The sequence below is a fragment of the Natrix helvetica genome (assembly GCF_964273705.1).
Source record: "Natrix helvetica genome assembly, chromosome: 2".
NCBI lineage: Eukaryota > Metazoa > Chordata > Lepidosauria > Squamata > Natricidae > Natrix > Natrix helvetica.
This window is the reverse complement of record NC_138552.1, coordinates 275,967,313-275,993,591: the sequence shown is the minus strand read 5'-3', so window position 1 is coordinate 275,993,591 and position 26,279 is coordinate 275,967,313.

The following is a 26,279-nucleotide window of genomic DNA, read 5'->3' as shown; positions in this document are numbered from 1 at the left end:
TCACCAAAACAACTTTTATTAGCATCAGAACCAGGGTTCTCCAATCTTCTAAATCTGATGTCGAAAATACTCCATTGATGTTCCCCAAAGTAGCCCACTTCTTACAGTTTATGTCTTTTTTAAAACAATGTTTGACTCTTTCTTTCCTGGATTGGTGACAGGCTGGTGTGGGAAGCCACCCCCACCCTCCTAGAAGAATGAAATATTTTGAAGAACATTAAAAAGGCAAAATATTGTGAGATAAAAATCCACTTAATCAAATCCTCACAACACAGAGACAAGTCTGGTTCACAATTCAAAAAGGTTTATTTACAGAAAAATAAAAAGCGTTTGCAAAGGTGGCCTCCAGGTCTCCTCCCAAGTGGATTGAGTACAAGGAGAACAAAGAATAGTATTCAAACAATACATTTTATAGATTCTACTCCTCAGAAACTCCCCCGCTTCCTGTTCATTCATTTACACTGTTTCTTTCATCATTCCATATTCTAAAGGGTCAACTTGACATTTTCTTGAGAGGCCCCTATCTCTTATTTGGTTTTTCTGGTGCCTTTCTGTATGTAGCCTTGGAAAAACAAAGTTTATCTTGTCCTGTTTACTTAACACATTTTGTAGTTAGTAAAAACATAATAATGTATTACACATATTAGGCAGAGAATATAATGGGTTATACACTTAACATTGTAAAAGAATACAAAAGCAACCTTTTAGCATTTTATAAAAGAGTAGCTTAATATCATTTCCTTCAATATTATATTTCCCTAAAAGAGAAATGGAGAAACATGGTTTTTTTTAGAGGCAGAAAGCAGACTCACTCTTAATAGCCCACCCCAGCAAATATTTTGATTCCCATTAAGAAAGACTGGACCAGCCTATCTACAAAACAAAAGACCTTCAGCTCCAGCATGATGGGATTAAGAACAGGACATGATCCTTCAGGACATAATAGGATTAACTCAGTGGTGGGTTTCTGCCAGTTCGCACCAGCTTGGGAGATGGTGAAAGTTACCGATCCGGTGAGAGGAGGTTCGACCGGTGGACCTGGAAGTAACTTCCGGAACGCCTTCCCCGGCCCTGTCGCTTGCTCGTTCACCCCCCCCACCCGTCCGTACTATCCTAGCCCAATTTGGTGTCAAGTCAAATGTGTGATAGCTTTCTACTGGATTCCCTGCTGTCTTACCTCCTCCGATCTCCCAAAGTTCTTTCCCCAGCGTGCAATAGCTTTCTACTGGATTCCCCTCTGTCTTACCTCCTCCGATCGCCCAAGGTTCTTTCCCCAGCGTGCAATAGCTTTCTACTGGATTCCCCTCTGTCTTGCCTCCTCCGATCTCCCAAGGTCCTTTCCCCAGCATGCAATAGCTTTCTATTGGATTCCTCCTGTCCTGCCTTCTCCAATCTCCCTAATTTCAGCCCTTAATCCTCCAGTTGTCTATTTTTGGGAGGTTTTCCCCTCTCTTCCCCCCACCCTTCATAGGAGTCCCAAAATTTTTTGCCACATGGCTTGGGGGTGGTGGTCATGTGACTGAGTGATGGCAAGTTGGCCATACCCGCCCCGTCACATGACTGTCAAGCCACGCCCACAAAATAGGCCACACCCACAGAATAGGTTCTAAAAAAAATTGAAACCCACCACTGGATTAACTCACAACCATTGAGCAGAAGACACAGAACTCACTACATTGCACAATCTCCTAAGGGTATTTCAGTCATTGCATCATCTCAGAGCAGTGCAAACTTTAACCAGACCTGGGAGCTCAGACAAACACCTAGGATTTGCATTTCCTCGTTTGCCTATAGAGCCAGATATGACCCCTACATAATCCCTATGTGACACCATAGGAATTTGATAAAAGCCAATAGAATGCATGTTCTTGCACAGGAACAGGAAGCTCAAGTGCAAAGCCCAGAGAAGGTATAACCCCCTCTCAACTCCATGTGGTCAGCTGCACCAGAACCATGTGATTCTGTTTACCATTAAACCATCTTTCCAATCACCCTCCATGTTTCCAGTGTCTTTCTCCCAGCTTGGATCTGAATCAGATGGATATTTATTCCAACACTGGGAGCCAGAAGTATTTCTAAATATCCAGGTTGCATAAAGAATGGCCCAGTTGATTTAGATTTTTCTGATGGAAATTGCTCTTTTGCCAGGAACAGCATGCCAGTTGTAGGTGAAAGCCCAAACAACTGAACTAATTACAGGTAGTTGTGATCACAATGGGGACCAGAATTTCTGTTGCTAAGCAAAATGATTGTTAAGTGAGTCATGCCTGACTTTATGACCTTTTCTGCTACAGTTGCTCAGTAATCTCTGCAGTTGTTAAGTGAATCCCATGGTCACTAAGCAAATCCAGCTTTCCCCATTGTCAGAGTTCAGCTGGGAGGGTCACAAATAGAGGTCACATGACTCTGAAACATTGCAAATCTATGCTGGTTGCCAAGCTTTTTCACTGCAGTGGTAACTTTGAACAGTCACTAAACAAATGATTGTAAGTTGGTTACCAGCTGTAGTAGCTGTAGCTTGTATCTTTCAATTTACACTGTTTTTATTTGTTTCCTAGTACAATTCGATAGCTTATTAGTAACCTTGACTATCACTAAGTGTTGTATCTTTTTATTCTTGATGAGTGTATTTTATTCTGCTTATGTACACTGAGAGCATGTGCACCAAAGACAAATTCCTTTTGTGTCCAATCACACTTGGCCAATAAAGAATTCTGTTCGGTTCTGTTCTGTTCTGTTCTCTTCCATTCCATTCCATTCCATTCCGTATGCAGCTGAGTAAGTAGAATTACAAATGGACAACCCACAGATTCCCAAAGTCTATTTTGTAGCTCCCAGACATTAATTCAAAATAATGTCAAACAGCTCAGCTGTCATTTTTGATAGGCAACTTAACATAATAACAGAGTTGGAAGTGACTTTGGAGGTCTTCTAGTCAAACCCCCCCCCCCCCCCGGCTCAGGCAGGAAATTCTATACCATTTCAGACAAATAGCTCTCCAATCTCTTCTTAAAAACTTCCAGTGTTGGAATATCCACAATTTCTGGAGGCAAGTTATTCCACTGATTAATAGTTCTAACTGTCAGGAAATGTCTCCTCAGTTCTACTTTGTTTAACAGAGGAGCATGTAAGCCATTGGATTGGTCTTATTACTTATCATTTATTTGCTTAATTTTGTATCCTATTTTTGCACTCAGAATGTACTTTGGATAACAGAACAAACTTTAAAGCCCCTTTTCAGTCTACATGAACACATTCTTTTTATTTTATTTTAGAAATACTTTCCCATCGCCTTTTTCAAACATGGATTTTTTGGGGGGCAGGGGCGGGGCAGCTTTCCAGTGTAATTCACAGTTCTGGATTTTTTAAAAAGAGTCTCTACTTTAATTACTAATCAGCTTTGACCCAACGTCGCCTTTTCAAGCTCAACCAGGGTTAAGTAGGTGCTGCCATCAGCAATTACATAACACTGAAAGTAAGAAAACATAAATCAAGCAGTTAATTGTTTTACTTTCAAACAGTTTTAATTAACAGATTAAAAAGCTTTCTGGGAAAAGATACTCAATGTTCATAAATAACAGAGGAAAAAATAAATAAAACCAGACAGCTCTCCAGATAGTCATTTAACTTTGACACCTCATAACTTGACTACTGTAAGTGTGGGACGGCCTTTGAAGGCCATTCTGTAGCTGCAGTTGATCTAGAATATAGCGACACAAACATTTAGCAGTCCCACGTGACACACCTGCCTTCTGAGATGCATTGGTTGCCATTATGCTTCTGGGTGAAATTCAAGGTGTTGGTTATGTCTCTCTCTCACTATATATAAATGGCTTTGTGTGTGTGTATGTGTGCGTGTGTGTGTGTGTGTGTCAGGCCTGTAATTCTGTTCCTTTTAGGATCTTTGGCCTGCCACACTTTTAAATAAATTCTTATGCTGTTTCATTGGTATAGTAGTTGGGAGGGGGGAATAGAAAGGAGTAGGATTGTGGAATGTATTGTTATGGATTTTCTTAGAAGCTCAAGGTCGTCTTTTGTCTCCGCACCTCGACACCTGGCCAGAAGCAGAGGGGTGTACATGCCAACGTGGAAGATGAAGATTGGACCATGTGATGAATTATGGGGTGTGGGGATAGATGATGAACTTTCAACTGGGTGAACCCACAGGATGTACATTAGAGTTGAAATTTCACAGCATAATGCCAAAATGTCTGTCTTATTAAATTGGAGTTTTAAGGATAACTTTGCTTTGGACAATGATTTAATTCTGCATGATATTTGGAACGCTGACAGTGTGTGTGTGTGTGTGTGAGTGTGTGTGTGTGTGTATGTATGTTCCAGCATAACTCTGAATGCCTCGAGCAATTTCAACCAAACTTGGTACCAAACCTGGTACACAGATGACTTACTCTCTGGACAAAAATACTGTTGGGGAAAGACATCCCTAATACCCCTTGGGGGGGTGTTATATTAAGATATAAGCTGTTGTGCCTTCAAATGGCTTCTATTGTGCTGCCTTCAAATGGCTTCTACTGTACAGCGCAGTGGAGTTGCCATGGTAACGGCTTCACAGTACTCTACAGGGGGGCTCCTTCTGGTAAGGAAGAAAATACAAAATTAGAAATTACATTTGGTCCTGATATTTTCCCCCTATAAATAAATACCCGGGCAACGCCAGTTATCAGTTTGTTTCCTACATGGCCAAGGATCCAGTTATTTAAAGGCCCATTTATTTCTTGAGCAGAGGTGTCAACACCTGGCAATTTTAAGACTTGTGGATTTCACCTGGCTGGGCAATTCTGGGAGTTGAAGTCCACAAGTCTTAAAGTTGCCACAGTTGAACACCCTTGTTCTAGACTTCTGCCCAATGGTAAGAGTCAGTAGAATGGGTGCACTACAGGTCCCCCGATCAAACAGAATACTTTTGGGGAGCCCAGTAAGTACTTCTTTGTTTCAACAACTGCCCTTTGGAATGATGTCTCCCTAAGAACTGAACATCTCCCACCCTGATGGCATCCAGGAAAGCATTAGAGACCTGGCTGTCTTCCAGCCTTTGGGGTAGGCTGGATGTAACCTCCTTGTTAGACAATTGTTGTTTTGGTGTTGATGTTACTGTTTGGACTGCCATTATGCTATTTCTCTTATTGTATTTTTTAAAAACTTATGTTATTGCATTTGTAGTTTGATTTATACTATGAGCTGCTCAGAAACACCCTGGAGGTAGGTGGTATCAAAATCAAAATCAAATCAATCAATAAAGTAAAAATTCTAGATACATATGGGCCTTTTCCATTTGTGCAGGTCCATTACATTGCTATTTCCCATTGCAGCCTCCAGTTGCAAGCTCAAAGAAAAAAAAATCAAATGTTGCTTCCCCTGGTTAATATCTGTCCTGCTGTCTGTAATCTCTTTTTGATGAAAAAGCATTTAAAGAAATTAAAAATATGAAGCGATCCTTAAAAAGTGGCATCAAATAGGAAGAAACACAATGAGCCATCAAGACATTTTTTTTGAAAGGGGCTCTTCAAAACACCAGCTCTTATCATCATATTTTTTTATAATCAGATAAGGTGATCTCCAGACTTTTCACAGCAAGAGGCTTCTGTCAGGGTTCCGAGTCCGACCGATGCCCTAATAAAAGCAGGAACCTCAAGCCAGTTTTCAAGAAAAAGCCAGTTGTTTATTAGGGGTGCCATGTCGGCACGAACCTAGTGAAGCCAGCTCTGACCCCACTCAGTTTGTGCCTTGCCTCTGACCCTGTTGCTTCTTCCCCCGCAAGGTGTGTCATCAGTCACATTCCCCAATGAAGCAATTTTGCAGGTCGTAGAAGTCACTCCCTCTGGCCGTTACTGGTTTCTGTGGAGACGGTCTTGATTTTGGCCAACTAGGACAGGTGTCAGCAACCCGTGGCTCTGGAGCTGCATATGGCTCTTTCATCCCTCTGCTGCGGCTCCCTGTTGCCAGTCTGTTCCACAATTGATAGGGCTTTCGGTGAAGACAGGTAGAAGAAAAAGGACGCCATGCTAGGAGGAGACTCTATGGTGGGGGAACCTGACTTCTGGTCGGCAGAGGAAAAAAGGATACTCTACTAAGAAGAGATTCTATGGTGGGGAACCAGACTTCTGGTTGGCAGAGGAAAAAGGATGCTGTGCTAGGAGGAGACTCTATGGTGGGGAAACTGGATGGCTCCAGAATTGAACATGGGGCTTCCGGTTAGGACCCTTGTGGCTAGGGTTGCCGACCCCTGGGCTAGGATGTGTGTTGTTTTCATTGAGGTGCAATTTCCTCGATGCAGCTGTGAGATTTGATCCCCACATCCCCCTGCCAATGGCAACTTGGGAGCAGGTTGGGAGAGCTTCGCAAGTTGACAATTTCCTCTCTTTGGGGACTTTGTGAAGTCAGAAGATGAGCATTTTGGGGAAATTCATCCCATTCTCATCTGCACTGATCTCCAAACCAAAAAAAATCCAAACCGAAACAAAAACAAAACCCCACCCAACAATAACAGCATTCTTAAAGGCATGATTACCGTCATTAATATGTGAAAAAGAAACCAATAAATAAAAATAAAACTGCTGTATCTTTTCCTTGCTGTCAGACGATATTTGAAATGCTTAAATTGCTTGCTCTTCAGCCAGTTGGCTTCCTACTTGTACAAGTAGTCCTCAGTTTATGACTAAAACTGAGCTCAATATTTATTGAGGGAGAAGTTTTTAAAGTGAGTTTTGCCCCATTTTATGACTTTCCTTATCAGATTTGCGATTAAGCAAATCACTGCAGTTGTTATTAACACGGTTGTTAAGTGAATCTGGCTTCCCCGTTGTCGCTTGTCGGAAGGTACCAAAGGTGATCACATGACCCTGGGACACTTCAACCATCATAAATATGAGCCAGTTGCCAAGTAACTAAATGTAAAACATGTGAGCATGGGGATGTTGCAGCAGTGATAAGTGTGAAAATGGTCATAAGTCACTTTTTTCAGTGCTTTTGTAACTTTGAATGGTCACTAAATGAGCTATTGTTAGTTGAGGACTAACAAAATTAGTATCGTTCAACATATAGGTGAGCAGATAAATTTATCTTCCATGAAAAGATTTTTTTAATTCTTATGTACATGGAGTCTTTGATAAAGAATATGTCCCAAAGGTGCTTTTTGCAAGCGGCAACTAGACTTTCTTGTTTTTCTCTGAAGATATTTCGCTTCTCATCCAAGAAGCTTCTTCAGCTCTGACTGGATGATGGGGAATGGAAGGATTTATATTCCTTGCAGATGGCTGGTCATTGTACATTGGGGAAACAAAACCACCACTTCATAAACACATGGCACAACATAGGAGAACAAATCCATCAGGACAAGATTCAGCACTCCATCTGCATTTAAAAGACAAAGGCCACTCTTTTGAAGACAGCAAAGTCCACATTTTGGACAGAGAGGACCGCTGGTTTGAAAGAGGGATCAAAGAGGCCATCCAGGTCAAATTGAACATCCCTTACTCAACAGAGGGGGAGGGATACGACATCATCTATCTCCAGTCTACAACACATTCCTTTCAGCAGTTCCAAGAAGGATCCACACCCATTTACACTACTCAGGTGACCCCGAGGACACAGACAAACCTCCAAGTGGCCTCAAGGACTCTAAAAAAACAAGTGGAGTATAAATCCTTCCATTCCCCACCATCCAGTCAGAGCTGAAGATGCTTCTTGGATTAGAAGCGAAACATCTTCAAAGAAAAACAAAGTCCAGTTGCCTCTTGAAAAAAGCACCTTTGGGATAACCATGGCCTGGATGACTGAGACTCTCCATAGACATTTGGTAAAAGCATGTTTTTCTTCTTCTTTTCTATCTTAGTTTTGCCTGACCTAGCTTTTCTTTGTGTTTTACTCAAGGCAAGGGCCAATTATACATTAACCAATAAGTTAATTTCTCAGACCCATGAGGCAAAGTAAAACCTCACAATAAATTATACTGGGAATTATGCAGGCTTGTAAAAACTGTTGATCCATTATTTTCTACTAATTATTGGTTTGACAGACAGTTACTGTCATGAACCTCAAACATGGCAAAACGTAACACTTTGAAACCAAAAGACAGCTAGATTGCTGAGAAGGGCCTCCAAAGTAGACCTGCCTTCCTCTGATTATCAGTTTTTCATAAATATCACCCCATTTCTTATTTATGGCTCTTGGTTTTCTCTTGATTGTATGGGAAGCTTGACAGGGCCCTATCTAAGATAGGGATGTATGGATTAGTGTAAATCTGATTTGTTTACTGCTTGTTTTGCAGGATAGATTTCTTGCTCTAGCAGATTTATGTCAGGATTTTTAATAAAATATCTGAGACATAAAATGCACTGATCTTTTTAAGGTGTACAGGTGTACAAAACTGCCTTACATGCTCATAGGAGCATGGAGCTTCCTGGATGCTGCTTTACAGCAGGGGTGTCAAACTCAAGGCCCATGGGCCGGATCCAGCCTGCAGGTGCTTAGATCTGGCCTGCAGGGCTGCCTGAGAACAGTGAAGGACCGGTCCACGGTGCCTCTGCCATAATAATATCAAGAGTTTCAGTTTAAAAAAAAGATATGTTAACTTATAAAGATGTTGATACTCTAGAAACAGTGCAGAGAACAACAACAACGATGATTAGAAGCTTTATAGGAGCCTGGGGAGGGCGAAAAGAGCCTCCCCTGCCCCCCGGAAGCCCTCCGGAGGCGTCAGGGACCGTCCGGAGGCTTCCCTGACGCCTTCAGAGCGCTTAAAACCACCTTCCGAGCAAACCGGTTTGCTCGGAGGGTGGTTTTAAGCGTTCTGAAGGCTTCAGGGAAGCCTCCGGACGGTCCTTGAAACCTCCGGAGGGCCTCTGGGGTGGTGGTGAGGGAGGCTCTTTTCGCCCTCCCCAGGCTCCTATAAAGCCTCTGGAGCCTGGGGAGGGCGAAAAAAGCATGTAAAAATGGGGGGGTTGCGCATTGTGCACGCATGCGCACTTGGGGGGGTCGCGCGTTGCATTATGGGTGCAGCATGCCCGCAAATGACCCCCCTGCGCTCCCCCCACTTGTGGCACGCGAGCCAAAAAAGGTTCACCATTGCTGGACTAGCGGAAACATGATAGCAGTGTTCCAATGTCTCAGGGGCTGCCACAAGGAAGAGGGAGTCAAACTATTCTCCAAAGCACCTGAGGGCAGAACAAGAAGCGATGGGTGGAAACTAATCAAGGAGAGAAGCAACCAAGAACTAAGGAGAAATTTCTTGACAGAACAATTAATCAGTGGAACAGCTTGCCTCCAGAAGTTGTGAATGCCCCAACACTGGAAGTTTCTAAGAAGATGTTGGATAACCACTTGTCTGAAGTGGTGCCTAAGCAAGGGGATAGACTAAAAGACCTCAAGGTCCCTTCCAACTCTGTTATTCTGTTATATTTTTCATATTTTAAATATTATCTTTCTCCTGAACGACAGAGGTTAAATAATTTCAACACGGGACCTACTGAGAATGGACTTAGATTATTTGCTCCAACAGATCTATAGCTGTATGAACACTTTTAAGAACCAGTAATCATTTTAGGAAGTGCTGCCCAGTTGACTTACGAGCATAGCATATATATTTTTGTGTGAAAGGGGAGAGGGAGAAAAGCCAAGTGTTCAAAATAGCTTTAAAAAAAATAAGTTAATATGTTCTTTTTCCCCCCTTGGGAATGATAAACGCTAATAGAATTGGTTCCTGAAAGTGTGTTCATACAGCTGTGGATCTGTTGAAGCAAACAATCTAAGTCCATTCTCAGAAGGTTCCATGTTGAAATTATTTGACCTCTGTCGTTCAGGAGAAAGGATGAGGTTGATATTTGTCTATTCTGGTAAGAACTGACATGACCCAGAGCTCCTGGCCTCAAGTGAGAAATGAGATCTAGCTATCTAGCACAGTGATGGCTAAATTTTTCGTTGTTGTGTGCCGAGAGCATGTGTGCGCATGCGTGACAGTTTGCCTGTGCCCATAACCATAATTCAATGATGTGTCACCCCACCCCCCGTGCTCCCCCACCCTGCGCATGCATACACTACTCTCCATGCTCCTGTGCATGCGCCCTCTCCCCCTCTCCTATTTGTTGCTTCCAGGTTGCTGCAGGAGGCTTTCTAGGCCCAAAATGGGGAGTGGATACCTCCGCTGCACTCCATTTTGGGCCTGGAAGGCTGCCTGCACCAACCTGGAAGCCAAAACGGGGCACGGGGACGCTGTGAGAGCCCCCAAAATGTAATGCAAGTTCCCCCCACGCATGCATGGCAGATACCCGAAGACCAGCTGGCTGGCGGGAGGTGTGCGTGCATGTGCGGTGGAGCTGCGCTGGGGCAACGGCTGGTGTGCCTGCAGATAGGGCTCTGCCATAGATTCGCCATCAAGAATCTAGCAGGATTGACACCTCTCAGTACTGTGGTTCATATACTAGGCTGAAAGAAGAAACAAAAGTGCTTAAAAAAATCACATTGTAAGCTAAAACATATCTAGGAAAATGTATTCTAGGAGATGCAACATCCAAAATGCATATTTAAGTACTTCTCAAATTGAAATGATGTATTGATTAAAGTGGAAACAGAATACAGGCAGTCCTCAAGTTAGGACTGTAATGGAGACTGCCCACGAAGGTTGTAAGTTGTGACAGTTGTAACGTGGGTCACCCGTGTGACCAACCTGATTTTATGCCCCTTTTTTGTGGCAATCATAAAATGACTGTAACAGTCATAAAGCAACTGCCAGGATCATTAAATGAATGCTATACTTGCTAAGCAAACCAACTGTTTGCGATGAGCTGTTTTTGTGGAAAACTGGAAATAAATACCAATTTTTGGCAAAAATGTCATCACGTGACCTCGGGCAGATGCCCACATCTGTAAATGCAGACTGGTTTCTGAGTGCAATCAAAAGACTATGGGGGTTGGGCATTGTAACTTTGACCCAGTTACAAAGTAACCGGTCATAAGTTGAGGACTACCTGTAGAATGGTAGAACGGACCCTGGAGTTCATAGGAAGGCTTTGGTTGAGTTTCAGACAATATTTTCCAGCTTAACCTACCATATTTTTTGGAGTATAAGACACACCAGAGTATAAGACGCAGCAAGGTTTTGAAGAGGAAAATTTAAAAAAAAGTTTTTGCACTCTGCAAAACTCCCCCAAATGGCCCATTTTTTGCGAAAATGGGCCCGTTTTTTTTTTAAAAAAATAGGGCATGAATAGCCCTTAGGAGGCTTGTAGAGTGCTCCTGGGGGGTTGGGTGGGGGCCCAAAACGAACAAAAAACAGCCTGTTATTCATGAAAACAGGGCCGTTTTTTGTGAAAAAAAGGGCATGGATACCCTTTAGGAAGCTTATAGAGTGCTGCTGAGGATTGGGGGGGGGGGGCAAAAAACGGGCCGTTTTTTGCTGATTTCCACCCTCCCCAGCCCTCAGGAGCTCTCTGAAAGCCTTCTAAAAGCTATGCACAGCCATTTTGGTGAAGGGAGCGGAGTTTCATTAGGTAAAAAATGCTGTATTCGATGTATAAGACACACCCAGATTTTCAGCCTCTTTTTTGAGGGAAAAAGGTACATCTTATACCAGGGGTGTCCAAACTTGAGAACTTTAAGACTTGTGGACTTCAACTCCCAGAATTCCCCAGCCAGCAGGGTTGGCTGGGGAATTCTGGGAGCTAAAGTCCACAAGTCTTAAAGTTCCCAAGTTTGGACACCCCTGTCTTATACTCTGAAAAATATGGTACCTCACAGAGTTGTTGTTAGGCAGAAAGGGAATACAGTTAGTCCTCCACTGACAACTATTCATTTAGCACCTGTTCGAAGTTACAACAGCAGTGAAATAAATGACTTTTTCACTCATATGACCGTTGCATACATTACCCCATGGTAATGTGATAAAAATTCAGATGCTTAGCACCTGGTTCATATTTATGACGGTTGCAGTGTCCTGGAGCCATGCAATTGCCTTTTGTGACCTTCTGACAAGTAAAGTCAAGAGGGAAGCCAGAGTTACTTAACAACCGTGTTACTAACTTAACAATTGCAGTGATTTGCTTAACAACTCTAGCAAGAAAGGTTGTAAAACAAAATTCAAAATTCACTTAACAACTCTCCTGCTTAGCAATGAAACTTTTGGGCTCAGTTGTAGTTGTAAGCCAAGGACCAACTGTATAAATATAAATATGTTAAATAAATGCAATAAAAGGCAATAACTGTAGATCAGGGGTATCAAACTCAAGGCTCGGGGCTGGATCTGGCCCATGGGCTGCTTAGATCTGTCTTGTGGGGCCGCCCTGGAAACAGCTAAAGAACTGGCCCACACTGCCTCTGCCAGTGAAAATGGAGCTTGGAAAGACAGTGCTCAACCTGCCTGCGCTCCATTTTCGGTCACGACAGCTTCCTGCAGCCCTCTGCCAGTGAAAATAGAGCCCAGGGAAGCCGTATGCGGTGTCCCCAAGCTCATTTTTTGCTGGCAGAGGTCTGCAGGAGGCCGTCGTGGCCTAAAACAGAACCTTAACGGATGACATCAAGCTGGCCACACCAGAGGTGGGCTGCTCCTAGTTTGGCCCAGTTCGGCCGAACCGGTAGTGGTGATTTGACCTGGGTCGCAGAACCGGCAGCGACACAGGCTGGCCATGCCCCTGAACTGGTTCCCCAGTCTCTTCTGCCATTCCCGACATGTTTCTGTGCATGTGCAGAACAATTTACAGTCAACTGTGTTATATTCCTTTCCTCCCCGACATACGACCGGGGATTCCCTCTGTTGACAGCTAGCAACAGCCATGCCGCGCCTTAGCCAATCAGGCGCTGCTTGGCTGAAGGCGGGCTGTTCTGCTTCCCTGATTGGTTTCTCTGCCTGACAGCTCTTCGTATAAATAGCTGTCAGGCAGAGGAACGAGCGATTCTCTCCTGTATTAGTTCTTGCTGTGTTATTCAATAAAATTGTGTTGGACGTTCCTCAGCGTGTCAAGCCTCATCTTTCCCCACACCTCTTCACTGGCGACTAGGGTGGGATCGCTCTGAGGTGACGAACCTGAAGGAACCCGACCTCCTCGATCTGCCGCTTGAGTTCCAGCTCCCCGAGCCGAACAACTCCAAGCTGCTATGGCATCGGTTCCCCCGTTCGCTCCCTTCGGGACAGACGGAGAAGGATGGACCGGTTTTTCAGAGTGCTTCGAGTGCTTCATGAGGGCCAATGGAAAGCGGGGTATTCCGATGGAGGAGAAATGTAGTTTCTTCCTCAGTAGTTGCGGAACCCCGATGTTCAACGCCGCCCGGGCGTTGGCAGCCCCTCTGCCAGTCCACGAACTTGACTGGGACACATTGATGGCCAAACTGAAAGGGCACTACGCCCCAACCCCATCGAAGATAGCGTGGCGGTACGCGTTCCGCCAGTGTGTCCAGAAACCCCACGAAGATGTCAGCCAGTTCCTCCAGTCCCTCAGGACCACGGCCATCCCGTGCTAGTTCCTAGACCTGGAGGACAACCTGGTGGAGCAGTTCGTCAGCGGGGTCAAGGACCTCCGGCTGAAGAGACGCCTCCTGGCTCGGCCAGAAATCACCTTGGCCGAGGCGGTCGCTGAGGCGCGCGCGGTGGAGTTGTCCGAACAATCCACCGCCGAAATGGACCGCCACCAGCTGCCGAACTATCCAGCCCGCACTTGCCTCATTGATCAGCTGGCGCCGTTGCCTAGCCCGGCTGAAGAAGAGGAAGAGCTGGTGGCCCGCCTGGCAGAGCTGCAGAGACGCCGCAATCCGCGACCACCGCGCCAGACTACAGCAGCCTGCCTTGGCTGCGGGGGCAGCCACGACCGGTCAGCCTGCCCATTCCGGGCGTCCATCTGCCGCCGGTGCTCCAAAAAAGGGCACCTGGCTCAGGTTTGCCGGGCTGTACAGCCTCCGTCTCCACTCCAAGGAGCCTCCGGCCAGCAGACGACCACAGGACCGCAGCAGCCCCGCCGCCAGCCGCGCACGAGAGCCAGCTGCTACGCCGTGGAGCCAGGACCAGCAGCCGCCCCTGCTGAGGCAATCTACCAGGCCTCCGCAGGTGCGGACAGAATCAAGGCGTCAGTCCTCATTGAGGGCGCCCCTTGCGTAATGGAGGTGGACTCCGGCTCGTCCCGCTCCATAATTTCATGGGCTGACTTTAACAAACTCTGCCCCGGCGTCCTAAAACGCCAATTGACTGCCAGCCCCGTGGCCCTAAGGGACTATCAGGGGTCACTTATCCCAACCCTGGGCAGCTATACAGTTAGGGTTGAATATGGGGGGTTTTCGGGATGCCTGCCCATTCTGGTAGTCGAAAAGCCCCTCCCCGCATTGCTGGGGCTGGATTGGTTCCCCGCCCTGGGTCTCTCCGTGCAAGGGGTGTATTCCCTCTCAGACACACCCCCTGACGTGGCTGCCGTCATCTCCGCCTACGCGGACGTGTTTGATGGCCAGCTTGGGCTGTATAAGGGCACCCCATCTCTCTTAATTTAGATCCCCAGGTTGCTCCCATTAGGCTGAAGGCCCGCAGGGTGCCTTTTGCCTTAAGGGCCAAAGTTGATGAGGAGATTGACCGCTTGCTGGCGCAGGGCGTATTGGAGCCTGTTGACTACTCACGTTGGGAGACCCCAATAGTGGTCCCTGTGAAGGCCGACGGCTCCATACGCCTCTGCGCCGACTTTAAATCCACCATCAATTTGGCCCTTCAGGCAAACCCCTATCCAGTCCCTGTTGTACAGCACCTGCTCCACTCCCTGGGGCAGGGCTGTATTTTCGCGAAACTGGATATGGCGCAGGCCTACCAGCAGCTCCCGGTGGATGACGAAGCGGCGGCTGCGCAGACTATCATCACCCACCGAGGGGCTTTCCGTTGCCGCCGCCTCCAATTCGGCGTTTCCGTGGCCCCGGGGATCTTCCAGAGCCTCATGGAGTGATTGCTCCATGGGCTCCCTGGCGTTGTACCCTATTTTGATGATGTCCTGATCGCTGCGTCCAGCCGCTCAGGACTCCTCGAAATGTTGGGGAAGGTCCTCGACCGTTTTAGGGGCGCGGGTCTCAAATTAAAGCGCAGCAAATGCTCATTTGCTGTGCCTAAAGTGGACTTCCTAGGCTTCTCCATAGATGCCCACGGAATCCACCCCACCCCTGCCAAAGTTGTAGCCATTAAGAACGCCCCCATCCCTGCCTCTAAGGCGGAGCTGCAGTCGTTCTTAGGGCTTTTAAACTTCTACGCGCCATTTTTGCCGCACAAGGGGTCACTAGCCGAGCCGCTGCATCGGTTGCTCGACCGATCCGCGGCCTGGCCCTGGGGCAGCCGCGAAGCGCATGCGTTCGCGGCTGTCAAAGACATGCTGACGTCAGAGGCAGTCCTAGTCCAATACAGTGACAGGATGCCCCTGACTCTAGCGTGTGACGCCTCCCCCGTGGGTTTGGGGGCTGTCCTGAGCCATGTCCTCCCCAACGGCTCGGAGGCCCCCATAGCTTTTTATTCCCGGACACTCTCTCCAGCGGAGAGGAACTACAGCCAGATCGACAAGGAGGCTCTGGCTGCTGTGTCCGGGGTTAAAAAGTTCCACGAGTACCTCTACGGACGGCATTTCACGCTCTTCACTGACCACAAGCCGCTCCTTGGGCTTCTGGCCGGTGACCGTCTGACCCCTCCCATCCTGTCTCCCCGGATGACCCGTTGGGTGGAGTTCCTGGTGGCATACTCGTATGCCCTGGTCTACCGCCCTGGCAAGCAGCTGGGGCACGCTGATGCCCTCAGCCGCTGCCCCTTGCCCATCTCCAACCCACAGACAGTGCCTTGCCTGTCTGTTTTGGCCATTGCAGACCTAGCCTTGCCGCTCTCCGCTAGCGATGTGGCTGCAGCGTCTCTGGCCGACCCCACCCTCTCCCAGGTGATGGCTTGGGTTCTGCAGGGATGGCCTGGGGAGCCGGTGTCTGACGACCACCGCCCCTACAAGGCCAGGCAGCTAGAGCTGTCTCTCCACAGTGGGTGCCTCCTGTGGGGGGACAGGGTGGTCATTCCACCCACCCTGCGCGAACAGGTGCTGTCTCGCCTCCATGACGGCCACCCAGGCATAGCGCGCATGAAGGCGCTTGCGCGCAGCTATGTTTGGTGCCCCATCTGGATGACGAGATAGCTACCTGGGTTGCCAGGTGCTCGACCTGCCAGGTCTCCCGTCCAGCGCCTCCGGCGGCCCCGCCGCGGGAGTGGGAGATTCCTCGCAGCCCATGGTCACGCCTCCACCTGGATTTCGCTGGGCCTTTCCGAGGCCAGGTTTTCCTGGTCGTAGTGGACGCTTACTCGCGCTGGGTGGAGCTCATCCTCATGACCTCCACCACAGCTGAGGCCACTGTCCGAGCATTAACGCGCCTGTTTGCCACCCATGGCTTGCCAGACGTCGTTGTGTCGGAAAATGGGCCCCAGTTTGCGTCCACTGTGTTTCAGGAATTCCTGGCCTCCCAGGGCATCCGGCACGCCCCGGTAGCCCCCTATCATCCGGCCAGCAATGGCCGGGTGGAACGCGCTGTCCGCTCGGCCAAGGACGCCCTTGGACGGATGGACAAGGGCGACTGGCCCACGAGGGTGGCTGCTTACCTCCTGGTTCAGCATTCCACCCCGTGCCCACTGTCTAGGAAAACCCCTGCTGAGCTGCTGATGGGCCGGCGTCTGCGGACCACCTTAGATACGTTGCACCCAACCTATTCAGAGGCACAGCCGAGCAACCTGGGGCCCCCTTCCCGTTCTTTCCTCGAGGGCGATCCGGTATGGGCGAGGGCCTTCTCGAGGGACTTGAAGTGGGTGCCTGCCACCGTCACCTCTGTAACCGGCCCCTGCTCTTACAGGGTCCGGACCGCCGACGGTGCAGACTGGCGCCGCCACATGGATCAGTTAAGGCGTCGCCTACCTCTGGATCCAACCAACAACCCTGCAGGGTCGGCCTCTGCCATTCAACCGCAGGCCCTCGGGTTGACGCCGCAACCGATCCCTCCGCCATGGCCGTTGCCTGCTCCGCAAGACCTGCCAGCAGAGACTGGGCCCGGCGCTTTCTGCTGGCCACAGCCCTCCAGCATTCAAGCCCCCGTTGGGCAACCAGTTCCAGCATTGCACCCCACCTTGGCCTTCCCTCAATCAGGCCAGCCCTACCCTACAAGTATTTCAAAATTCCCTGACTCAAGCCCGCCAGCGGCCGCGCCACCCCGGTCCTGCCTACCTGCTCCAGAGTCTCCGCCTCCACCTGGGATGGGCCTTCAAAATGGCGCCCGGAGCTCCACTCCCTCCCGGGAGGAGCTCCCACGGGCACCACCTCCTCCTCCGACGGTCTGCCCAGCTCTGAGGCGTTCTGGGCATGTCCGACGCCGCCCTGCGTATCTTAGCGACTACGCATGCTCCGCTGTCACGCATGCGTCCTTGCTGGGGGGGAAGGAGTGTTATATTCCTTTCCTCCCCGACATACGACCGGGGATTCCCTCTGTTGACAGCTAGCAACAGCCATGCCGCACCTTAGCCAATCAGGCGCGGCTTGGCTGAAGGCGGGCTGTTCTGCTTCCCTGATTGGTTTCTCTGCCTGACAGCTCTTCGTATAAATAGCTGTCAGGCAGAGGAACGAGCGATTCTCTCCTGTATTAGTTCTTGCTGTGTTATTCAATAAAATTGTGTTGGACGTTCCTCAGTGTGTCAAGCCTCATCTTTCCCCACACCTCTTCAAACTGCACATGCACAAGCAACGCACGGCAGGCGAAGCACATGCGAAGCGAACCGGTACCAACCAGTACAAGAACCCACCCCTGGGCCACACCCACCCTGGCCATGCCCCCTGGGCACACACATACACGGTCCCTTAGGTCAAACACAACCCTGATGCAGCCCTCCGTGAAATTGAGTTTGACACCCCTGCTGTAGCTTATAGTTGAACTGTGGACTTCTTGGGACTCCTGGAGCTTGGTTGTTTACCTGCAGATATTTCTTTACCCAGTTATGGAGATCGTCACATCAAATAGGTAAGAATGATGATATTACCTAGTTGGGTAATGAAACATCTGCAAGGAAACAAGCAACCTCAGAAAGCACCAAGAACGCCACATTAAACGGATACCACTCAGAACACCCCCCCCCCCCAAATGTTATTGCCTATATTTTATTCAGAAAAAGATCTAATCAAGATTGCCATGCTAAGAAGGGTACTTTTTTTTCTTTAAAAAAAGAGATATTAGTAATCATATGAATAATGAGGGCATGGATAAAAATACGGGGACTTGGTTTTTTAGCTAAATTGAAGTCTCCTGTGAGAACAGGGAAAATGTTTATTTATGCATGCATTTAATGATTTATTCATTTTATAATACATAAATAAATTTTGTGATTTGATCCGCTTTGCTGAATATTTTTTTTTTAAAAAAATCTTTGCTTCCATATAAATAACACATAATATTTCTGCATTCTGAACATAACGGCGGTTGGACCAGGCTTATATCCATTTGATTTTGGATGGTATGTGGTTTAGCTTATGGTTTTATTACGCAAGAGAATTGGCTGTGCCAGGGCGATGCAGACTCCACCCCCTTTCACCATGCATTACAATGTCCACCCGAATGCACAAAAGGGATGGAAGCAGCCAAGCATCCCTTTGCGATTTTTAAGAAAGCCTTTGATCCTATGTTTACCTGTAGTGATGCTGGTCCTAGGGCCATATAAGAAATATTAGGAAATGAGAACGTTAAAAGGCTTGCTGAGATGAAGGAAAAAGTCCTCAGTTCACTTGCAATTATAGAAGATTAGCACCTATCACCCTCCTAGAAGAATAAAATATTTTGAGAAATATATTTTTTAAAAGGCAGAATATTGTATTTCCCCAAATGAGAAATTGAAGGGTGGTTCAGTGGCTAAGAAGCTGAGCTTGTCCATCAGAAAGGTTGGGAGTTCGGCGGTTCGAATCCCTAGCACTGTGTAATGGAGTGAGCTCCCGTTACTTGTCCCAGCTTCTGCCAACCTAGCAGTTCAAAAGCACATAAAAATGCAGGTAGAAAAATAGGAACCACCTTTGGTGGGAAGGTAACAGTGTTCCATGTGTCTTTGGTGTTTAGGCATAAGGGCCACATGACCACGGAGACGTCTTCGGATAGCGCTGGCTCTTCGGCTTTGAAACGGAGATGAGCACCGCCCCCTAGAGTTGAGAATGACTAGCATATATGTGCGAGGGGAACCTTTACCTTTACTTTAAATGAGAAGTGGAGAAACATGTTTTTTTAGAGGCAGGAAACAGACTCAGTCTTTCTTAATAGCCCCAGCAGATACTGAGGTGGCAGCTTTTAGAAATGCAGATTTAGTAACCCATTCAAGACAGGATATTGTGAAACTCTCTGCAGCAAAGTCTGAATAAAGGCAGAATGGTAGGATTAGTCCTCACTCAAAATCCAACAAAGGAGGAAAGCCATCAAGCCACAATAGGAATTGCCCAACGGTCCAAAGTTCAACTAAACTTAACTCAGACAAACACCAAGGATTTGCATTTCCTTTTTTGCCTATAGAACCCTACACAACCCCTACATGATCCCCTAGGAATCTCAGAACAGCCAATGGAATACATGTTCTTGCACAGGAACAGGAAGTTCAAGTGCAAAGCTAAAAGAAGGTATAAACCCAGTACTGGAATTCAGCCACTTCACACCACTTCAGGAGAACTGGTTGCTAACTTTCTGAGCAGTTTGGTGAACTGGTTGTTGGAAGAAATCATTAGGGCAGAGAACCGGTTGTTAAATTATTTGAATCCCACCACTGTATAAACCACCCTCTTAACTCCATTTTGTCAGCTGTCACATTTGGTTGGTGGTTTTGCTTCATCAATAAATGGAACCTTTCTTTCCAATCAGCCTCCATGTTCCCAGTGCTTTCTCCCACTTTGGAAATGAACCAGATGGATATTTCTTCCCACACAAGGAAGAGGAAAATAGCAATTTGCTCCTTTAGACCTAAGTGCAAAAAAAGGAAAAGAAAAAAGAGCAAGGGGGAGAGAAACCCCCCTCTCATTTTGGTTAAGTGTCTGTTCTTGTCAGGCCTTCTTGCTCACTTAATTTCGTAAAAAACTGTGTGCTGCCTTTCAAAACAAAAATTCTTTAAGGCTGCCGTCTTATTCTCCTCCCACATCTCATAAATACTAATGGAAAAGTGGAAATTAAGAACAGCAGCGCAAAAATGCATCTTGAAACCACATTGAATATGCTAGTAGTCAATTAATCAATACGCAAAAACAGCTGGTGGAAGGTAAAAACTAAACAGCAGAAATACAGTTGCAGTTCTCCGCGTGCCAGAAATTAAATTTAAAAGTCGGGAAGAATAAAGAGATAAAATAAAATGACAGAGCCAAAGGAGACACCAGTGGGAAAACTGCTCTTAAGTAACCATGTATCATCTCTTAGCACTGCAGACCAACTGCAAGACTTAGTAATACAGGTAGTTGTCGACTTACAACCATTATTGAGCCTACAATTTTGGTCGTAAGATGGGATGGTCATAAAGCAGTTCACGCTGCTTTTATGACCATTTAGCAACAAATGCAGAGGTCACAAAATTGAACGCACAGATCATTAGGTGAATGTGGCAATTGTTAAATGAATCCATTGTTTACTCTGGGGCATTTTTTGCTAGAAACCAAAAGTAATGCTGGTTTCTGGGGAAAAGATCATAAATCACAGTTGTATGACTCTGTGTGTGTGTGTGTGTGTGTGTGTGTGTGTGTGTGTAGATGTCAGAACTTTCAAATCCAGGTCATAAATAGCTTTTTTAGGGTCCATGCAGGGGTGGGTTCCTGCCAGTTCTAACCTCTTCTATAGAAGAGGTTCCACAAATCTACCGTGCTGTTTAGAACCTGTTCCAGCTCCCTCCCCTGCCCGTCCACACCACCCGCCGCTCACTGATTGGCTGGCTCACCAATCATCCCGCCCGCCTCTAAGAATCCTATCTAAACATTGAAGTCTTAAAGCTGTCAAGTTTGAACATCCCTGGGGTTTTTTCCTAAAGGGTTAGGGGTGCAAGGGTCTTGTAACTTGACAGCTTTAAGACTTGCGTGCTTAAATGCCAGAGTTCCTGAGCCAACATGGTTAGAGGAGGAATTCTGGGAGTTGAAGTCCACAAGTCTTAAAGCTGTCAAGTTTGAACACCCCTGGTTTTTTTTTTCTAAAGTGTTAAGGGTGCGAGGGTCTTGTAACTTGACAGCTTTAAGACTTGCGTGCTTCAAATGCTAGAGTTTCTGAGCCAACATTTTGGTTGCTAAGCAAGAGCGTTGTTAAGTGAGTTTCACCACATTTTACAAGTTGACCACGTCCACCCAGTCACATGACTGCCAAGCCACTCCCATCTGGTCACATGGCTGGCAAGCCACTCCCACAATAATAATAATAATAATAATAATAATAATAATAATAATAATAATAATAATAATAATAATAATAATAATAAAATTTATTTGTTAGCCGCACCCTCTCCTGAAGGACTCGGGGCGGCGTACAATAAAAAACACATAAAATACAAATATAGACAGTACATACACAAAAATAAAGACGTATACGTGGAGGAGGTAGACAGATAAATGAAAACAATTAAGATCGCAATTTAAAATCCCCTAAATAAAATTACAAGATTAAAAACCCGTCAGGAGCGATATGATCAAGCTATGGTTGATCAAGCTATGGTTGAGCCAGGCCAGCTACTTGGAAAAGGTGGGTCTTGAGCTTTGCATGGAAGGAGCGGAGGTCAGAGGTAGTCCTAATATCCGGGGGGAGGTCATTCCACAGGGCTGGGTCCGCCACAGAGAAGGCTCTGCTCCAAAGCAGCCACACCCACAGAAGAGGTTTTAAAAAAATTTGAAACCCACCACTGGTCCATTGTCACTTTGAATGATTGCTAAACACCTTATTGCAAGTTGAGGACTTTTAATAGAAACATTTGGGAAGAGACCCTTCTTTCAGATCCTGTGATTCCCAAGGTTTGAAGCACTTGGTAGATTGATGTGTTAATCCCTCAATTTACTATACTTTGGTTTAATAGATTTCAGATGCAACAGGTCAAAATTTGTCAGTCCAATGGCTACTTCTGCAAGTGCATAAAATCCCAATAAAATTTACTGCATGTATAAAATATGTATGTACAAAAACTACATGTGACAGGCACTGCAAAAATAGATTTCCAAAGACATGGAAGCTCAGTTAATAAGTTTATTTTAGAAGAGCTAAGAAACTTTTATGAAAGAATTCTAGTGACTGCTGGGTAGCAAATGCAAGCTATATTTATAGAAGGATCAATATTCACATTCTCATACCCGCTTCTGCCACCTTCATTATACAAACATGCCAATTTGTTTGGAGCATGAAAGCTTGCATTTGTTTCTTGTTTTGGTAACAGACTGATCTGCTACCAAGCGTGCTAGTGGTCCTATAAACCTTCAGATGTTGCATGGAATACCTCTTCCCACCCGATCTTTGCAAATCTTAGAGCAAACCAAGCAGGGGTGGTATTCACATATCTTCCCTACCGGTTCGCAAATGTGAGTGCGTGTGTGTCTGTGCATACACTCCGCCTTCCGCATGTGCACTTTGCCTAAAAAAAGGGCTTAAATGGGATGCCGTAGAGCAACGGCGGGTGGGTGGAGCCACCCGCAATTTCCCATATTGGTTCGGTCAGAACTGACAGAATACCACCTCTGGAACCAAGATCTCCCTCTCGTTTCATCTTTCTCTCTCTTTCAGTTCAGCATTTGCATGCACTCTCACCTTCTTCTATCATCATCACCAATACAGCTTTAGTTGCCATCCATCAGATTTGAAGTGGTTTGTCTTGGGGCATCCTCTCTGATCGCTCAACATCAAAAATCAAGGTTTTAGCTTCCAATATAAAAAACAAAAAAATATCTGGTGGGACCGTCCTTATCAACCTTTCCTTATCAACTTCTAACAATTGGTTTAATGTTCCCACTCTGAAAAACAGCAACGGAAAAAGCTATGCATGTTGAATTTTCACTTTGGGGGACATAATTGCAACAATTCTCCCAAGATTTTGTTATCGCACAGCTCCCATTGTCTTGAAACAGTTCTAAATCAAACTACATCCTGTGCCATCTATGCAATTCAAAATCAGAACGTCTCCTCTCCTTCATCTGCCCTCCTTCTGAATAATCTCATTGTCGCTGGCTCCGAATTTCCCTTCTAGCTTCCTTTGGTATTGTCCTTTATTCTAATCTCCTTTCCATTTGCTTTTGCCTTTTTATAAATGAATATCATATTATCTTCCCTCTCCATCTCTTTCATCCTGTTCTTTTCTGTCAGTCTTCTTTTATCGTTCCTCTCAGTTCTTCCTCTCTTTTTCCCCACCTTCTTTCATATTTTTCCACCGAGGTTGTTTTTATCACCTCCGCTTAAAAAAATGAAATGGATTATCATTATTAGTTCCTTTTGTATTGACTTAATTGACATACAGCTCCTCAAATCTTTCCATTCTAGCAAAACCATCTTGTATTTTTTTTCCATGAGATGAAAGACAGCTAAAGATATTTTTGATCCCAACTCCCAAATGCCACTAAAATACATTTTGAATGAATTTTAATAGAAGTTGAGGAAGATGCAAAATGCTGGATTAGCAACCTCTAGCAAATAAACCAGAGGGAAAATGTATATTTCCACTGCTTGTTTTTTGCGAAGTTCATTTTGATTTTCTTGCAAGCCTTCATGATTTTTAAGAGTAAAATTAGGGCATAATAAATGTTTTAAATAATAACTAGGTTAAAAAGTAAATAAATTCAACTGCTAATTTCTTTATTCTTTCTTCTCCATCACTTCCTCTGACTTTTCCCCTTTTTGTAGCATGCATCTTAGAACTAAACTTACTTTAGGCTGTGAACCCCAGTTTAAAACCCATGGATGGTTCTACAACACCCTAAACCATTTACTTTACTGGAATTGGTTGATCTACTACAGGGGTGTCAAACTCTGGCTCACAGGATGCTTAGATCTGGCCCGCAGGAAACGGTGGTGGAAACGGTGACGGACCAATCCACAGTGCCTCTGCCAGCAAAAATGGGGCTTGGGAAGGTTGTGAGTGGCCCTCCCAGGCTTTATTTTCACTGGCAGAGGGCTGCAGGAAGCCATCACAACCCAAAACAGAACCTCAATGGGTGACATCAAGCTGGCCACGCCCACCCCTGGTCCCCCAAGGTCAACACATCCCTGATGTGGCCCTGTATGAAATCAGGTTTGACACCCCTGATCTACTAGAAGGTTTACATTTTGTCTTTCTACTTTCCTGAATAGAACTTCACACACACACACACACACACACACACACACACACACACACCACACACCCCTTCAGAAGTGGTCCACCAGACATTTTCAATAAGAGATTGGACAGCCATTTGTTTAAAATATATAGGGTCTTCTGTTCAAGCAGGGCATTGGACTAGAAGACCTCCAAGGTCCCTTTCAAACTATTAATCTATGTCTCATATTCTATGGTTTCCTTGTCCCTCTCTTACAATATATACAATTGGGGGCAGGAAGAATCCCATAGCTATAGAAATATAATGCTTATCTTAAAAAGCATCAGCTGTTCCAAAAGCCAGCAGGAAAGCTCCAACATCTGTTTCCTTTAAAGCTTATTGCCCTGTTCCAAACTGTTTCCAAATTGGCTGATGTGCAGGACTGTCTTCTATTTCAAGACAGGGATAAGCCTCAAGGCTCCTTTCTGCCCAAAATCCAATTTGAAGATAAACAGCCATAAGAAGGGTGAGCATCTTCAAGATATAGAGTTCTTGAAGATGACCATCAACAATTAGCAAACTGAATAGGTGCATAACATACCCAATCCCCTTATTTATCACAGCAATGACCTGTATTATATTTCTATTTTATTTGCCGGCTTATCTTATGACACTATTTTAGACAGCGGCTAAATGACTGCCCTGCCTTTTGTTACCAACATGTTTCCATTCAGTTCCAAGTATTCAGATACGGTGACGAGGGGTGTGTGTGAGATAAATCTGAGATTTAGAACGTGATTGCCAACATGGCACCCTGCCTATATGTGAATTTCAACTCCCATAATTACCAGCAGTATCCATAGTGTCAGAGGAATTCTGGGAGTTCAGGTCCACGTATTTGGAAGGCAAGCAGATGGAACATAGCTTATTGAGAATTTGTGAGGTTGACCTGAATCGATCAATCATTGTTGAAATAGAACTGTATACAATCCTCCTCCTGAACAGAGGGAGTGTACTTGTTGTGAGGAAATGAAACTGGGGTTACTGTATGCACTTTGGAAAAGCAGCTTCAGCCAAGCAGAAATGTTTCCCATCCTACATCGCCAAAGACTCATCTCTTCTCTCAAAACTACAGAAACATGAGAGGAGGTTGGTCAATCCATGCATGGATGCATCCACCCATGCATCCATCCATGCATCCACCCATGCATCCCTCCCTCCCTCCCAAAGCAAGTTTACTTATAAACATTTACACCAGTGTTCTAGTTGTCTAGGTAACTGAGTCTCACATCTTGGTGTTTTAGGAACATGCTGACCTCCATAGGCAGCTTCATCACACAGGCTTTTAGTTTATGAATGTGTGGGTGTGCAAGAGAGAAGAAGGCCACAAGCAGTTGAGTGAACTGCCAAGGCCACAAACAATGGTAAGAAGCCTATTGTGGTGTGATTCCTGCCTGGAGCTTGACTTAGAGCAGCGATGGCGAACCTTTTTTGGCTCGCGTGTCATAAGTGGGGGGAGCGCAGGGGGTCATGTGCAGGCGTGCTGCACCCATAATGCAATGCCTGACCCCCAGTGCGCATGTGCGCACTACAGGCGTGACCCCCCATTTTTACATGCTTTTTTCGCCCTCCCCAGGCTCCAGAGGCATTATTGGAGCCTGAGGAGGATGAAAACAGCCTCCCTCACCCCCCCAGACGCCCTCCAGAAGCGTCAGGAAAGCCTCCAGATGGTCCCTGAAGCCTTCGGAGCGCTCAGAAGGCTTCAAGGACCATCCGAAGGCTTCCCTGATGCCTTCGGAGCGCTCAAAGCGACCCTCCGAGCAAACCGGAAGTCACTTCCGGATTGCTTGGAGGGTCGTTTTAAGCGCTCCGAAGGCTTCAGGGACCGTCCGGAGGCTTCCCTGACACCTCCGGAGGGTGTCCGGGGGGGCGGGGGAGGCTGTTTTCCCCTCCCCCAGGCTCCTACAAAGCCTCTGGAGCCTGGGGAGGGCGAAAAATGGCTTTAAAAAGGGTGAACTCAGCTGGGCAGCGTGTGCATGC